At 39.8% G+C, this 17,056-nt stretch overlaps 1 protein-coding gene across 2 annotated transcripts in view; it reads right to left on the bottom strand.

Moving 5' to 3' along the window:
* Galphaq (G protein alpha q subunit) overlaps window positions 1-17,056 on the bottom strand; it is a 395,971-nt gene that overhangs the window by 2,145 nt on the left and 376,770 nt on the right. The window lies entirely within an intron of this gene.

The raw sequence follows: 17,056 nt of genomic DNA, 5'->3' as shown, positions 1-17,056 counted from the left end.
AGAAGAAAAAGAAGCAAACATGTTAGAGTAGTTACCCAGGAAAGTAATGGACATCCTCATACTCTACACTTCTCAAAAATTTGCAAGCATGAAAGACTGTTACAGAAAACTTAAAGATCAGAATTTCTGAAATATACATTCATAGATTCTATTATATTCATAGGATAGTAATTTAAAATATATAATTATAATTTTTGTGAAAAACACTGCACATTAAGTACAATTTTTTTTATCTACATGAACGACCTGCATAAGCAGAAACGTATCAGGAAGAAGATTTTTTATCTACAGCCCTTCAGTAAAAAAATGAAAAGGTATTAACTAACTAGACAGGGTAGATAATCCCAACAAAAGTTTATGTCAGTGCTAATGCTATTTTATTTCATCTGGAAAATTAACATCTGACAGTTTCCTTAAGTCCACCCCATCACTCATGTCAAGGAGAAATGGTGATTACATGAAGTAGAGGAGTGACTGTAAAGGCAAAGTAATATGGAAATTTTAAATGACATTTTTGATAACTGTGAAGGCCTTACAGGAATTTAAAAAAACTCAAGTGAAGCTATAACTGGACCAGTAAATTGGATTATCCCTACAATGACAACAATATACGTAGCTTCAGAAAGGACAGATATAATTAGCTTCAGAAAGGAGCTTCAGAAAGGACAGATATAATTAAAGACAATGAGAGTCATGAAAAGGATCCTGAGTTGGAATAACAGGTAAGTAATGTTTTGGGTTCTATATTACATTAGCTCTCCTGGTGGCCACGACTGTTAAAGCGCCAAATCTATAGAGGTCTATCACTGTGGTTAGCCGGTTCCTCAAATCTTGTTGGTCGAAAATAATTTCACTATCAGAATGTTGGCCGGCAAGGTACAAATGAGGTGGTGGTATACAATTTCTAATCACTAGATTGCGTGCCAAAAGCCTGGACTCCATTCCAAACCTCTCTGCAGTGTTCATATGGAGTGAGGGCATATGACGCACGACTTCCTACTATCATACGAGGGGGGATCAAATATAAACGGGATTTTTATTTTTGATTTAAATTCATTTACTGAAAAACACAAGGCAGTTACTATTTATTTTTCTACATAGTTTACTGCCCTGGAAATGCATTTGTCCCAGCATATGGGCAGCTTTTTGATGCCCTCATCGTACAAAAGAATAGGGTCGTGGCACCAGCCAGTTAGGCACGTATTCTTCCACACTCTCGTCATCTACAAATCGTTGCCCTCCTAGAGCTTCTTTAAGAGGTCCGAACAAATGGAAATTGCAGGGCGATAACTCCGGGCTGTAAGGAAGATGATCAAGTCCAGTCCAGTGCATTTCCTGTAGCTTGGAGACAGTTAGAGCTGCAGTATGGGGCCGCGCTATGTCGTGGAGAAGGATGACCTGTCAAATCGGTTGGTCTCGTCTTTTGCGGCGATATGCAACCCTCGCCTTGTTCAACAGCTCGTAGTAGTAAGCAGCATTGACTGTGTGTCGCTCATGAAAAAAATCAAACAGCAAAATGCTTCACCGATCGAAAAATACGATTGCAAGAACCTTGCCAGCTGACAGTCGAGTCTTGGCTTTCACTAGTGCTGTCTCCCATTTCCTCCGCCACTCCTTACTGGTTTCTTTGGATTCAGGAGTGAAGTGGTGGACCCATGTTTCGTCGCAGGTGACGATCTGACTCAAAAATGCATCACCTTCTTCCGCAAACCTTGCTGTAAGCCTCTGACAAACCTCCAAAAGTCTCAATTTCAGATTTTCGGTCAAAAGGCGAGGAACCCATCTGGAACAAACTTTACGGAACAGTAGGTAGTTTTGTGATGATTGCCTGACAGCTCCCATAACTGATTCCGACTTGTTCTACAATTTCTGATACTCTCGCACATTGATCATCGTTAATAATGTCTTTAACTGCACAAATGTTTTCGTCTGTAACGCTGGTCTGAGGTCGGCGATCGTGTTGATGATTTTCCACATGTCCTCGTCCTTCTTTGAACTTTTTATGCCAGGCGCGCGCGCGCGCACGCACGCACGCACGCACGCACGCACCCACCCCTCTGACAATGTTTGATCACCGAACTGTGCAGTCAATCTCTGGCAAATTTTTGCTGCTGCAACTCCTTCACGAGCAAGAAATTTTATCATTATGTGTTGTGCAGTGGAGGGGTGCACCTGTTGCTCTGACATTGTGAGCATGTAAATATCTAACAGAACACTCTCCCCACTCCTACGCACAGCAGAAGCGTAGAGCCGGTCCTACCAACTGTTGATGTTCAGGAACAAAAATCCCGCTTATATTTGATTGACCTTCGTATATCACGCTGTTCATTTCATCTCGTTAATTCCGCTGATGAGGTTGTCGTCAGGAAATTTACTACAAAAAATCCATCTCACTTCATACCTGCCCCCTAAAAAATGGGACAAGGGTTGAACTCGCTCTCACTGCTTCTATGTTACATTAACGGCATATATGTTTTTTTTGGAGATGCCAAAATTTTGTTCCTCAGGAGTTCTTTTATGTGCTGGTAAATCTGCAGACACACTTTACAGAACTGTAGGTTGTTTGTGATGATTGCTTGACAGCTCCCATAACTGATTTAGTTATGATTTAGTTCCTGAAGATCCAACTCTATAATGCTGTCAGGGTCAGAAAAGAGCAAAAGTTGACCAAGGGATGTCAGATATGAAAGTGAGGAGACTGGCACAAGTAAGTGGAAGCAATGCCAGACTCAGCTTCCACTTGTGCCAGTCTCCTCACTTTCATATCTGACATCCCTTGGTCAACTCTTGCTCTTTTCCGACCTCGATGGTATTAGGTATCAAGGCCTAGGGAGTCTTTCATTTTCACATAGTTTGTGGCCCTTGTCTTTCTTTGGCAGATACCTCCATTTCTCAAAGTGTCTGGTCCTTTCCATCTTTTCTCTCTGATTAGTGTTGTATAGAAGATGGTTGCTTAGTTGTACTTCCTCTTAAAACAATAATCACCACCACCATCAACTAAGGGAACAGTGGTCTCCAACTCACACTCCCAAGTTGACAGCCCCTGGTCCCTCTTTTAGTTGCCTCTTAGGTAGGGGTTATGTGGATATATTCTACTGCCTCCACCCACAGGGGTAATCATAGAAACATGGATGGAGTGTCAATCATGGGTCCCTAGAAAATATGGCATTGCTTCCACTTACTTGTACCAGACTCCTCACTTTAAGATTTTCCTATGCAACCTCTCCTGGTCAACTTTTACTTTTTTTTGACCCTGAACATAGAAGGTTTAGAGGCCAAAGAACTGTTTCATTTTCCATGCCTTGCAGGCCTTTTGCATCCTGACACTGCCATTCTTTGATAACTTGGACCTATTAAATTTTTTTTTTAAAAATTGCTTTACGTCGCACCGACACAGATAGGTCTTATGGCGATGATGAGACAGGAAAGGGCTAGGAGTGGGAAGGAAGTGGCCGTGGCCTTAATTAAGGTACAGCCCCAGCATTCGCCTGGTGTGAAAATGGGAAACCACGGAAAACCATCTTCAGGGCTGCCGATAGTGGGGTTCGAACCTACTATCTCCCGAATAGTATTAAATTTTCTTCCCTGATAAGTCATAAGAGAGGATAATTATTTTGTGTTCTTTCCTGAAATAATAATCATCATCACTAATTGGTAAAAACTGAAGTGTTGTGATTTTTTTAAAGGTCAGTGTTTGTAATTTTCATTTTCACCAAGGATGGCAGAAACCTACCAAAATAGTTCTAACTGCCATTATGTTGTACCATTTTGTTGTACATAGCTCAGATCCAGCTGCATGTAAACTGAAAATCATTATTATGCAAATATAGACATCACAATTTTACAAAGACAATTTCAATCTCTTCTGAAGAATGAAGGAATATAGGTTACCTTAAAAAAATAAATTTTTGCATTTAATTAGGATTCTTTGCTTGTATTATAAGTTTGATGTTTACACTATGATTTAGTTTTAAATACCAAACTTATTACGTATGTTTTTCCTTTTATAGAGTACTATCCAATGGAACCACTAAAATAACACAATGTTACCATTTTGCATAAATTTTCTTCTTTTCAATTATATATTGTTTTGCATGGGTTGGGATGTATAAAATTAAATTAAAAGTTGGTGATTCATTATAGTTTTTCTTTCTGGGTTATTTTTCCATTTGTTTTCAAAACAATTTTCTTACGTTGCACTGACACAAATAGATCTTAAGGTGGTCTTAAGGTGATGATGGGATAAAGGAAGGCTAAGATTTGGGAGGGAAGGAAGCAACTGTGGACTTAATTAAGGTTAATTTAATTAAGCATTTGCCGGGTGTGAAAATGAGAAACTATGGAAAACCACCTTCGGTGTTGCCGACAGTGGAGTTCTAACCCACTATCTCCCAAATACAAGCTGACAGCTACGTGACCCAAACCACACAACCACTTGCTCAGTAATTTTACACGTTAGTAAAAAAAATGAAATGGCGTATGGCTTTTAGTGCTGGGTGTATCCGAGGACATGCTCAGCTCGCCAGGTGCAGGTCTTTTGATTTGACTCCCGTAGGTGACTTGCGCGTCGTGATTGTTGCACAATAATGAATTTTGACTCACCTAAAACAAATGGAGGAATTCTACTGAGGTATGTGGTCAGAAATATTGTTGGATTTGAAAGTAGGGATACTCAAGTTTAAATATTAGTAAAAAATGAACTGGTGGATCAATCCAAAACCATTAAAAGACCACAAAGAAGATCTCGAAAAATGAGGAAAGAGAATGAATATGGGAAGCAGGAAAAATGTGGTGGGGAGACAGGCAATGGTGAAGGTCCTGGATTCATAAACCGACCCAGGAGAGAACTGGAAATGGAAACAGAAGAAGATGAAGACAGAGGTCTATAATTTGGAAAATTAGAACATTTAGGGCTATGACATTAAGAGTTTATTATGGTTGGATTGTGCATTTCTATTTTACTGAGTTTTAAAAATCAAGATTTGTTTGTACTGGGCCATAAAACAGGTTCTCCTTTTGCTCCAATTAAAACAGCTAAAGCACTGAACATGTAATATTACTGTATACCACCCTTAGATGAAAAAAGGAATGCAGCTATAATTTGGTGCAACAGATTTGAGTGATCCACCCGTTTACTTTCTATTGATGTTTTAACTTGAGCATCCACACTTTTACATTCAACAGTAGTTACTTTCCTCAACTGACTGACTGTTGTGTATAGGAAACTGCATGTTTATGTGGTGGAGAATGGAGTTGCATAGTGTGAGAGTCGGAGGAATGTTTGGTACAGTCCCCGAGTCAAGGGAATTAACCATTTGAACTCCAATCCCTTGACCTATCTGGGAATCGAACCTGGGGTTCTGAGAATCGAAGGCCAAGAGACTGACCCTCAGTCATGAGGCAGATACTCTTCTCAGTTGATGCTATGTTAAGCCAACTACATAAGTGTAAAAGGTGACTGCAATGAGGAGTAGTAGTAGTAGTAGTTTATTTACCATACAGAGGCCAGTTGTTTACACACCTCTGTCTTAGAGAGAGTTTTCAAACTGTTGTCTACATGAGCCTGACAAGCTTCAACAACATCAAAACAGACAGAGTTGGGAACTGAACTCAGGACTTAGAAGCCTATTAATGCAACCATCAAACATGAAAACGAAGAAACTAAATTACACAACTGATACTTTGTTCATAAGGTTTTCAATATTCATTCAATAAGAAACAATACCTTTCTTTTTTAAACTGAATTATTATTTTACTTAGCACTGTCCGAGGAAAGCAACGGGAAACTACCTCACGTCTAATTTACCTAGTATGCCTCTTCAGTGACACCTAGGCTATCTATGACAGCTGTTGGTGGAGCTGTGGAGGATCAAACCAGCCTTTGGGCTGAATACCCAACATACATAGCATTGTCCTGGAGGTGCAGGGTCTGCTCTTCGAGTCTGTAAATGTCATTTTGCAAAGCCTTGGATGATATTTGGCCGCAAGTCAATTCCCTCATATTGGCTTTTACTGTACCTTGACAGCGCTTTTTTGGTCGTCCAAGTGGGTGACCACTGTTGATGTCAAAGTGAAAGGCGAGGTTGGCGACTGTGCTGGATGCCACAAATAGAACACGGTCATACCATTAGAGGTGCCTTTGTTGCATTTCTCCATAACTAGTGCAATGCCCATTTGCTACCAAACTGTAGCATTCCTGATGTGGTAGATTATATGCCCATCGACCAGCTGAGCATTCACATCTCCGCAGCATGAAATTGGTGTTCAGTGCTTTTGATGGACGGTTGACACTTAGCTCCGTATAGTGCCATATACTACAACTGGATGTACTAATTTTTTTTTTTTCCTAGTGGCTTTACGTCGCACCGTCACAGATTGGTCTTATGGCGACGATGGGATAGGAAAGGCCTAGGAGTTGGAAGGAAGCAGCCGTGGCCTTCATTAAGGTACAGCCCCAGCATTTTCCTGGTGTGATATTGGGAAACCATGGAAAACCATCTTCAGGGCTGCCGACAGTGGGATTCGAACCCACTATCTCCCGGATGCAAGCTCACAGCCGCGCGCCCAACTCGCCCGGTGGATGTACTATTGTTCGGTCCCTCCTAGCTCGCACTTCATTGCTAATTTTGCAGTCGCTCTGCAGGCGAGACCCTAGGTACCTGAAGCTATTTGTCTGCTAAGCTCTCACCCTTGACTTGGATGGTGGATTCACTTGGATTAGTTTCCAGGTATGTCACAGCAGTCAGGAGGGCCCAACGTACATCGCTTCCTAGAGATGCCCTAACACTGACTGGCAACTGATAATATAACTCATAGTTTGCAACAGGAATTAACCGACCAGCCTGCTGCCCCAGCCTGATGTCAGTGCAGTTAAAAGCTACCAGCATAAACTTAGGACGCTCCTAACGTGGAGAACAGACTCCTTTTGTAGTTGCTCCACTGCAATACAGACGCTACCGTACTATCAACTACACCTATGATAGGGTTTGCCTTTTCCACCATCATTGCCATACTGATGTCCACCTTCTCTGCCGCTGATGCCGTCGAGGTCTTTACTCATAACCCCTGAGCTCGGGTCCTCCATATTTATCGCCCCTGGAGGGATGGTGCTCCAGCATTCTGAAGCCCCCAGGAGTTGGGCTATCATCAGCGAACAGATGATTTTGAAAATTATTCTTCCAAAAGGTTTTTAAATAAAAGTTGATGTATCGATTAACAGTGAAACAAATGTAAACAATTGGATGAAAACGCCATCACTCAAACTTTCTCAATAAAACTAACAAAAGACAACACAAACTCTTGTATTTCCCAATGATATCACTGAAATCATCATGGTAACATAATATAACAAAATAATTAAAGCTATGGATTTGCACAAAAGGTTAAATTCCGTAGGGATACGTACAGGTTTAAAGTTTAGTTAAGTGATAGGACACAAAACTAAACCTTGTTAATGTAAAACTGAATTGTACTAATAATGTACGAGTAGAACATATCGGTTACAGCCTCTGTAGCTCAGGCAGCAGGGCGCCAGCCTCTCACCGCTGGCTGCTGTGGAAAAATAATATCGGACCAAAACTCCTATTGCATATTACAGCTTCTCTTCTCCGACACCTTTATAAAGCAGGTATATTTTTAAGTTATTTGCCGTAACTGGCGCTTCGTGACCCTTCCCTTTCTTTTGACGATACCTTCATTTTTCGAAGTGTTGGACCTCTTGAATTTTCCTTCTGATTGGTGTTGATAAGAGGATGGTTGCCCAGTTGTACTTCCTCTTAAAACAATAACGACCACCACCACATGGTCAGGGTACTGGTGGAGAGTCCTGGGTATGATTCCTGGCTGAGCTGGGATATTAATTGTTTCTGTTAATTTCAGTAGCTCAAGGGCTGGGTGTTTGTGTTCATCATCACATGTATACACAACACATCCCCCGACAAATCACCACACATACATGCAATAGTGAATACACCATCCACATAGGTTTGGTGCCAGGAAAGGCATCTGGCCATACAACGAGGTTAAGTCCATTCAAAATGTTGATCCCAAGTAAATGGGAAAGGCCAGGAACAAAAAAAAAAAAAACCAGGAGAGAGTAGATATTAGGTATTGCTTCCAGAGGTTGGGTAGATCCTCAAAAGAATTCTCCTTTTAATTTTTAAGACACAGCGAAAGGCTAGTATAATGCGTGTTTGGAAGTTTATGAAGGAGATATTCTATATTTAAAATTTCATTTTTATTAATTTCATTATTATAATTGTTTAATTATTCTACCAAATATTTTGAATGAGCAAAGACGCATTTCTTTCAACTGTAGCAAACAAGAGTATGCAGTTCCCAGGCTTGCCACAATGTACCGTAAGATGTTACCTCCATTGCTGTTCTCACTCCATTCAATGCTCCTGAGATAGAGTTGGCCAGTATTGGCACAGTAAATTATTTGCCATCATTGTCATTATTACGAGGGGTGTTCAATATATAATGCAACACATTTTATTGGCCAATTCTGGTTTTAAAAAATTGGAATTTTGTTTCAGACATCTTTGAATATTCTCACTTCATCTCAGAGAGTTTCATTAATTTCTGATAGGTGGCAGTGCTATAACTAGCATTCAAAATGGCATCTGTAATGGACATGCGTACCAAACAGAGAGGAGTTCTTGAGTTTCTTTTGGCGGAAAACCAGGGCATCACAAATATTCATAGGTGCTTGCAGAATGCAGTGGACAAAAGCATGGCGAGTCATTTGACGAGGCGTGTTTTATCATCAGCAAGGTTGAGCAAACCTGTCTGATCTCCCGCGTGCCGGCCGGCCAGCCGGCCGGCCGCACACAGCTGAGACGCCTGCAAAGTTGGAATGTGCGGACACCTTTATTCCAGGTGATCCATCTTGGCCAGTTTCACTTGGGTTTACTGCATTGATGGATTCTAATTTTATTTTTAGATTGTTGCTCATTTATTTCAGTCTGACCTTCCCAAGAAAGTAACTTTGGTTGAAGTCTTTTCAGGTATTTAGAAATGCATAAGGAACAAAGAGGCAAACAATCTAACCTAAAAGCGATGAAATGGATAGAAATGAAAACAGTTCACAGAAAAATGTAGCTTTACTTTTATAGATTATTACATCAAAACCTTAATCTAGTTGCTGGTTATTTTTTGTGCTATGTTTCGGTGAGTAGATGATGCAATAGCCACCTGACCAATATAACACCATGCCAATGCAATGAATTTCCACAACATGATCTCCGACATGCTGGCAAGTGCTCCAGTCAACACAAAGAATGTTGAGCAGGAATGGGCCGGGCTGAGTGGCTAAGACGGTTGGGGTGTTGGCCTTCTGACCCCAACTTGGTAGGTTCTATCCTGGCTCAGTCCGGTGGTATTTGAAGGTGCTCAAATACGTCAGCCTCATGTTGGTACATTTACTGGTATGTAAAAGAACTCCTGTGGGACTAAATTCTGGCACTCTGGCATCTCCGAAAACCATAAAAGTAGTTAGTGGGACGTAAAGCAAACAACATTATTGAGCACGAATGGGCTACATTGAGGAAAGTAATCACAGAATCAGCTGAGAAAATCATTGGTTTTAAGAAAAATGTAAAACAAGACTGGTTTGATGACAACATAGAAATTTTGTGTGTCATCAATGCTAAACGAGAAGCTCATCTATCCCTTCTTCAAGATCCATCTTCAGATACAGAGAAAGCACACTTTCTCAAACTCAAGCATAAATGTCAGGAGCAAATAAGAGAGATAAAGAACAACTGGTGGCAGCAGAAAGCTCAGGAACTGCAAAATATGTCTGATGTCCGAGACCTGCGTAACTTCTATGCAGGAATGAAGGAGTTATATGGCCCGACTCACTCCTCCTCTGGGACACTGGAAGCTGCTGATAATGCTACTGATAGTCAAGAAATCCTAGAACGTTGGAAAGAACATTTCTCCACTTTTCCCAATCGGAGTTCAAATGCTGCTGAAGACTCAACGATGTGCCTCTACATCCTCAACAACCATGGATGGCCCTTCCACCAACATTCAAGGAATTCAATGCCGATCTCAGTAAACTGAAACCTGGCAAGGCTCCTGGGCCAGGTAACATTCCTCTGGAACTGATTCAAAGTGGAGGCCTATCTCTAAAGACCAGACTTCATACTCTTATCCTCTTAATATGGAAAACCTGTGAAGTACCTGGTGACCTTAAAAATGCCACTATCATCACTCTTCTCAAAAAAAGTGATCGTAGTGTTTGTGGTAACTATCACGGTATATCATTGCTTATCTATAGCAGGTAAAATTCTTGCTAGAATTTTGCTCAATCGCCTGCAGATTATTTCCGAGAGGATCTTAACAGAGTCGCAGTGTGGTTTTCGAACGTTCAGAGGCACAACAGATATTGTAACGTTACCAAGGAACTTAAAAACTTTTAGGAAATACTTGGAAATTTGAGTCGTCTCATATCTTACATTATGAGGAAATGCAGCAGGTGTGCATTTCAACGCTGCCTGTTGGCGTGACAATTTACTAGAGCTTCATCCAGTTGGTGTCGCACCTGACGGCCACCATCCATAACTGTGACAATGTGGCAAATAATTTGATACAGACAAAAGACGAATGGTATTTGTAGTCTGGACTAACATGGAGTCGGCGTCCGACAGAATTTCGTGTTCCTTGCAAAACAGGATGTCCAGAGGAGTGAATTATGATCCTGGCTAAGAATCACAATTGGTTTCAGGGTTGAAAAATCCTTTTCATCAGTGCTAGCTGCTGAAAGTTTGTTTTCCAGGCTTATTTACTTTGGGGCAAATTGTTTTTTCTTATACCCATGTATATTACGTGCTCTCTAACATATCTACTACTTCTGTGCTTTACCTTTGCGTCTGCCAACTTTGCCGGCCTGCTGTTCTGTTTACTTCTACATCTGATTCATGCTGCACTTTTCACTCCACCTGCTTACCCGGCCGATTCTACACTGTGTTTGTGGCTTGCTCCTTACCCTCCTTCTACATCATGGCTACGTCACGCATACTTCTCATATGTTCTCGACTCCGCTACCTTCGACTATGTGTGCGCTGGCTTTGAACTGGCAGTCAGGCATCGAGTGTCGAACTGGTATGAAGGGAGTAGTTCTGTTCGTAACGGCTGGTCCATACGATCCTTTACTTTACTTCACAATACTACATCTGAACTGTTTCCACCATCAGGCTGGGTGAGCAATTATTCATGCAGTATTCTGCTACTTTAACTTAAACTTGTTTTATTGTGCCTCCAGGCATTATCTGCAGCTGGAACTTTAGGCCTCTGTGTGGCAATTGGAGTGCTCAATATTGTGAGTTCCTTTTTAAACATAACACTAAATCTTGAACAGTATATGCTGCAAGACTCTCTGTGTGGACGAACACTTGAAGTTTAATCAAATAAGCGACTGTCATAGGGAACTAGATGTGCCTTATGTACGTGTTGTGCAACTACTTTCCAAAATTGATACAGCCCCATTTTCCCTTCCTTTTCCCTTGCCAATCCTCCAACTCCCCTTCTTCCTTTGCTTAATTAAATCTATTGTCGGTCCTTAATTTAAATAAAAGAAATAAAAGAAAGTCATTTAATGTTTTAACTGTATCCCTGGTAGTCTCAAATTTGTAAAGTGGCCTTGGCATTTCATTGCCAAAGTTAGATGTGTTTATCAATTGTGCTAACTTCCTTGGTGTTAAATTGTTGTCCTTAATAATTTTTTTGGGGGGTTCGATAAAACTTATGTCGTATCCTCAAGTCTAGTCACGATCTATAAGATCAATTTTCTTATGAGCCCTTGTTATGTATTTAAATTTCTAACTTTTATGTTCAAAACAAACCCACCATGTTCCAGGTGTTTAACTAAAGTAAAATTTTACTCAATGTAATGATGTTGTTCCTTTTAATGGTGTTATAAATATATTTTGGTATCAATCTTGATGTTACGAATATCCAGACTATTCTATTTCTCCCTTATTTCCTTGTCATTACTGTACTTACCACGGATGACCTTCTGGAACTATCTCAGCAACACTTCACACTAAGTCTGTTTTCAAGTTGCGGTTCGATCTTTGATTACAGGTTTTACTGTTTCATATTTTTACCTTGGTAAAATAGTGTTGGGGTATGATGATAATTATGCCTTTACAGAATAATCACCTACTCCACCATCGGAAAGTTTTTTGCAATTGGTGTTTATATGCCTCATAATTCGCTTTTCTTGGTTTATGAATAGGTACTCTACAAATATCTGATAGATTATGTTCTGTGTGGGCCAGTCTATCCATGCCCTCACTGTCTGCACCCCTTGGCATGGTCGCTTAGGAACTGCACTAGTCATATATACGTTGCAAACTACTTATTTATTATTTACCTATTTAAACTATTTTCAAATTATTTACTGTTCACGTAACATGTAGTAGTTTGATTTCAATATGTATTTCAGCTTAACTAAGTAAGTGTCTATTCCAGAACCTTAAAATTAATAATCTGAAATTGTTTTTGGCATACTCAAATCAAAATTGTATGTATGGCTAATTCCTGTGTCGATTTTATCAGCAGGTAAATTATACTTTCAGTTCATACTTTATTCAATTCAGAATCCTTAATAACTGCTAAAACTAAAACTTTTCTTCTGTTAACATAATTCCTAGTAAAATTTAGAAGCTATGTTGTTATTCTAATGTTGGGTTAAAGTTTCTTTAAGGTCTACTGAAGTTTTTTTATGAGAGGTTAGGCCTAATAATAATATCACATTCATTTCTTCTAATGTAAACAAAACCTCAAAATTTTTAGCTGCCTTAAAGCCAGTTTACTGTATGTTATAATATTTTGCCTTGCCTATTGTTCAGGTTTTGTTACCAGGTACTAGCATTTACTTGATGATGAATTTTTTTTTTGCCCTTTCTCTTGTTTTCAAAAATAATGACAGATTTCAGATGTTACTGATTGGAAGGATCATTCCCAGATGACTACAACACATATTCTTCAAGGCTGTTACTTCGTGGTGGTATCCTAAATGCATTTGATACCAGCTCAACCTTTTATTTATTGTCACCTGATACTTGAATCTTAAAAGCTGAGAAATGATATCTTCCTGATCTTACCCCTACTGATCTTATCAAACAGTTATAATTTTGGGGTTCCAGATGCTGTGCTCTAACCCATTTGGGAATAATCAGTTTCCTTCAAAAGATATTTTAAATAATTAATTAATTGGTTGTTAGAAATTAGTATATTTAAGTAAACATTTGAGGGACCTCATTTTAAAGTTATTATTTTAATTATCAGCCAATTTTAACATACAAATTTCCTCATTTAACTTCATGTATGTTATCTGTTATTTATGACTCGATTTATTAAAATTATTTTATCTTAATTGGTGTTGCTCATTTCATGAGACATAGGTCTGATTTAATACTAGTTCCTAGCCTTTGGATTTATCTATTATTGGGGTAGGTTGTGCCGTGTCCACATGTAATTATTGTCACTGGTAAGTATAGTATTGTTGTGCTACAGATATGATCTGTGCGTGAGCCAAATCCAGAAAAAAATGCAGAGAGCAGCAGACTCCTTTACATCTAGTGTTCTATGATCTGGAAAAGACTTTCGACTCAGTCCCGAGACAAGCTATGTGGACAGTTCTGAAACACTTTGGCTGTCCACAGCATTTTGCAGATCTAGTCAAGGCTCTTCATGATAACATGTCTGGGCAAGTCTTTCATCAAAATATTATATCTGATCCATCTCCTATCACACATCGATTGAAACAAGGATGTGTGCTTGTTCCAAAACTTTTCGCTCTGTACCAAGCTACCATGCTATATGGAACATCTACAGACAACCAAGATGTAAAGGTCATATCGCTTCGAAGAGGGACTGTTCAATCTGGTTAGACTTCGCTCCCAAAAGCTTACTAAGATTTCTTCCGTTACAGAACTGCAGTATGCAGATGACGCTGCCGCTCCTCACACCTGAGGAGCTGCAACATTAAGTCAGTTGTTTCAAGAGTGCTTGCGATCGTTTTGGTCTCTCCCATTAATGTTCAGAAAACCAAAGTATCCTCATAGCCTGCACATGGATCGAACCTCCCACCTTTCAATATCTCCTTTGCGGATACTCCACTGGAGCAGGTTGACCACTTTTTGTATCTAGGAAGTATCCTCTCAGCAAATGCTAACTGCTCACAAGATGTTGATAGAATTCGTGCTACCCACTCAGAATTTGGACATTTATCCCATTGTCTCTTCATGAAAAGGAACTTACAATGCATACCAAGATCATGGTTTACCATACTGATGCCATATCAACACTGCTTTACGATTGTGAAACGTGGACCCTCTACCGTCAGGATATCAGAAAACTAGAGTGCTTCCATCTGCAAAAGCTTAGATCCATCTTGAACATGAAATGGGAGGACCGGGTCACCAACCTTACAGTTCTTGAGAAAGCACATGCTATAAGCATTGAGTCTGCCATCACTGGCCATCGTCTCAAATGGATAGGGCACGTCTATCACACGAGTGAAACGAGGTTTATTCTTCAACTTCTGTATGGTGAACTCTGTTCCGACAAAAGACCTCATGGAGCCCCTTTGAGGCATTTCAAGGCTCAGCTAAGGCATATTATGAGAAGAGCTGGAATTAACACTCAATCCTGGGATACGCCTGCTGAGAATTGTACACACTGGCGCCACACTGTTTTTGCATCAGTTCCAGTGTTTGAAGAGCAAGTCGGTGACATCAAGAGAATAAACGACAAGCATGGAAGCTCTGTTGAGCTCAGTTCCACCCTCCATCAACCATTTCATGTGATCTGTGTGGACGTATGTTTCATGCCAAGACTGGGCTACTAAGTCATATGAAACATATTCACAAAGCTTTTTGTGCGTGTGAAAATATAAACTGCTGAAGAGTATGTTTACTCGGATATGAGTTGTAGCCACCAACGACGCATATTTGGGAGAGTGGATGATGCAATAGCCACCTGACCAATATAAATCGCCTAGTGATGTCACAGTCTCTGTTAATCTGTGATAAGCTGCCATACAACACGATTACTTATACAGCAGTAATTGACTGGTTTAGTGCTTTTCATGGCTTCTGAATTAAGTGCTGAACAGTTTATTTTCATGCGTTGTAGATTTTTAAAAGGAATTCACAATGAAATTTTCAAGATTCAATTGAGGCCGACTTTCAGAGAGCGAACTACATTGTTTGGTTTCATGATGAGGAGCCATATTGGGGTTAGGTTGCATAATACGATAGAAAGTAGGTGCTATGTTTTACAACTTTTGAGGTGTTCGAGATTTGACAACAAGGACACTAGAGTCGATCGACTGAAAAGTGACAAGCACGCTCCAATTAGAACAGTCCAAGTAAATCCTGCTATAATTTGAGTGAATTTGTCACTATTGATGGAAAACTTGAACCGTTTCATGGGAGATGCATGCAAGAATGTGCAGAGGAAAGAAGTTTTACAGAGTACTAATCGAAACTCAGTGATGAATATCTTAAAAACAACCTTTGAATCACCACGTAAGTTCAGTTATCTACAGTATTTTCCTATATGTTCTATTATGTTTACTGTAATTTGCATGCACTCGCCATTTATCTAAATTTCAGGTCTTGTATTCGTTACTATGGAAGAAGTATCAATGACGTACACTGGAGGTTTTATACTAAGTTAAGTGCAGAAGGGAACTCAATGTAAACTGTGGTATCGGCTGACTGGCAACAGTAAACTTAGTTCACCTCTGACGGATATAATTTTCATCGGAGATGCTTCAAATAAGCTGCGTTGTCGATAAAGTCCATAATTTTCCAATTAGTGTGCCAAGTTGCAAAAGTTTGTGTCTATCAGAGCATGTGAAACTTTGATTGACATTGTTCTGCCCGTACTGACAAAATCCCATTTATTAATGGGTTCCTCATCTTCTGACAGCAGTCTTAACGAGCAGTTAAGCAATCTGATTTGTAAAATAGAAATTCCTATCTTTCTTGAAAAAATGACTTGAACATGTTAAGTACCTTAAGTACCTTTCAGTCAGAAGATATTAAGAGTTTATTTAAGCTGCCGGCAGCAGATGGGAAGGCAGTGAGAGTCATCCTTGCAGTGCTCTGAGGTGATTAGCGGAGGATTGTAACGCTACTGCATGTATAGGTTTTCAGCTGGAGTGATAAGGAATTACAAGCATAGCAGACGGTGATTGTAAAAGTTATAAAAATCATTTCTTATTCAGCCAGCAAAATAATTTCTATGTAGGTAAACAGATATCAGCCTAGCTGAAGATGTTCATGAACTCTGCATCGATTCTACTAGTGATATATAGATCTCTGAGTTTTCCAGAGATCTCCTCAGAGTGACTGTAGGACAGATTTTGGACAACTAACCTTCATGCACACCTTGGCACACTGAATCTGTTTTGTGAACTGGTCTTGAGCTCTGCTTGTTCAGCCTGATTTCAAAGACACCTGGCAGCTTGGGTCAAAAGCTAACTTCACTGATACAGCATACATAATCTTTGCAACCCTATCTTCACACTTTTGTATGAGGACCTGAAGAGTATCCTTCTGGTGCCTTAAGAGTTTCAGAAACTGAATCACTTTTGACCAGTGTTTTCTTCAGATTTTATATATATTTTGCCATGAATAAACACGCCCTTAATTACTGAACTAAGCCTACGACTCCACTGCCTGTTCTCATATTCCACATTTATTAAAAATATTTCCAATCATCTTTATAAAGACCTCACCATTCCATGCCACAGGCAAGGATTCTTCTGCAGTTGGTTCTAGCCTTTCCCTGTAATTTCTGCCAGGTTTAACTGAGAATATATTACAGCCATCACTGTTCCATATGCTGAAGAATCCCGTACCATTATCATACTTGGATCTCAATTCTGTGCCTAATAGGTGTCTATTTATCAATCTCTTCTCTGGTGGACTTTCAGGTAGCACTCACATTATGATGTCCATTTCAGCTGTATCAATTTGATCTCTCTGCCTATCATTTGATCTCCACCGTAAAATACCCAGGCAATTAAACC

This window comes from Anabrus simplex, chromosome 1, assembly GCF_040414725.1.
Source record: "Anabrus simplex isolate iqAnaSimp1 chromosome 1, ASM4041472v1, whole genome shotgun sequence".
In the NCBI taxonomy this organism is placed as follows: Eukaryota; Metazoa; Arthropoda; class Insecta; order Orthoptera; family Tettigoniidae; genus Anabrus; species Anabrus simplex.
This window is presented reverse-complemented; position numbering and strand designations above follow the sequence as displayed.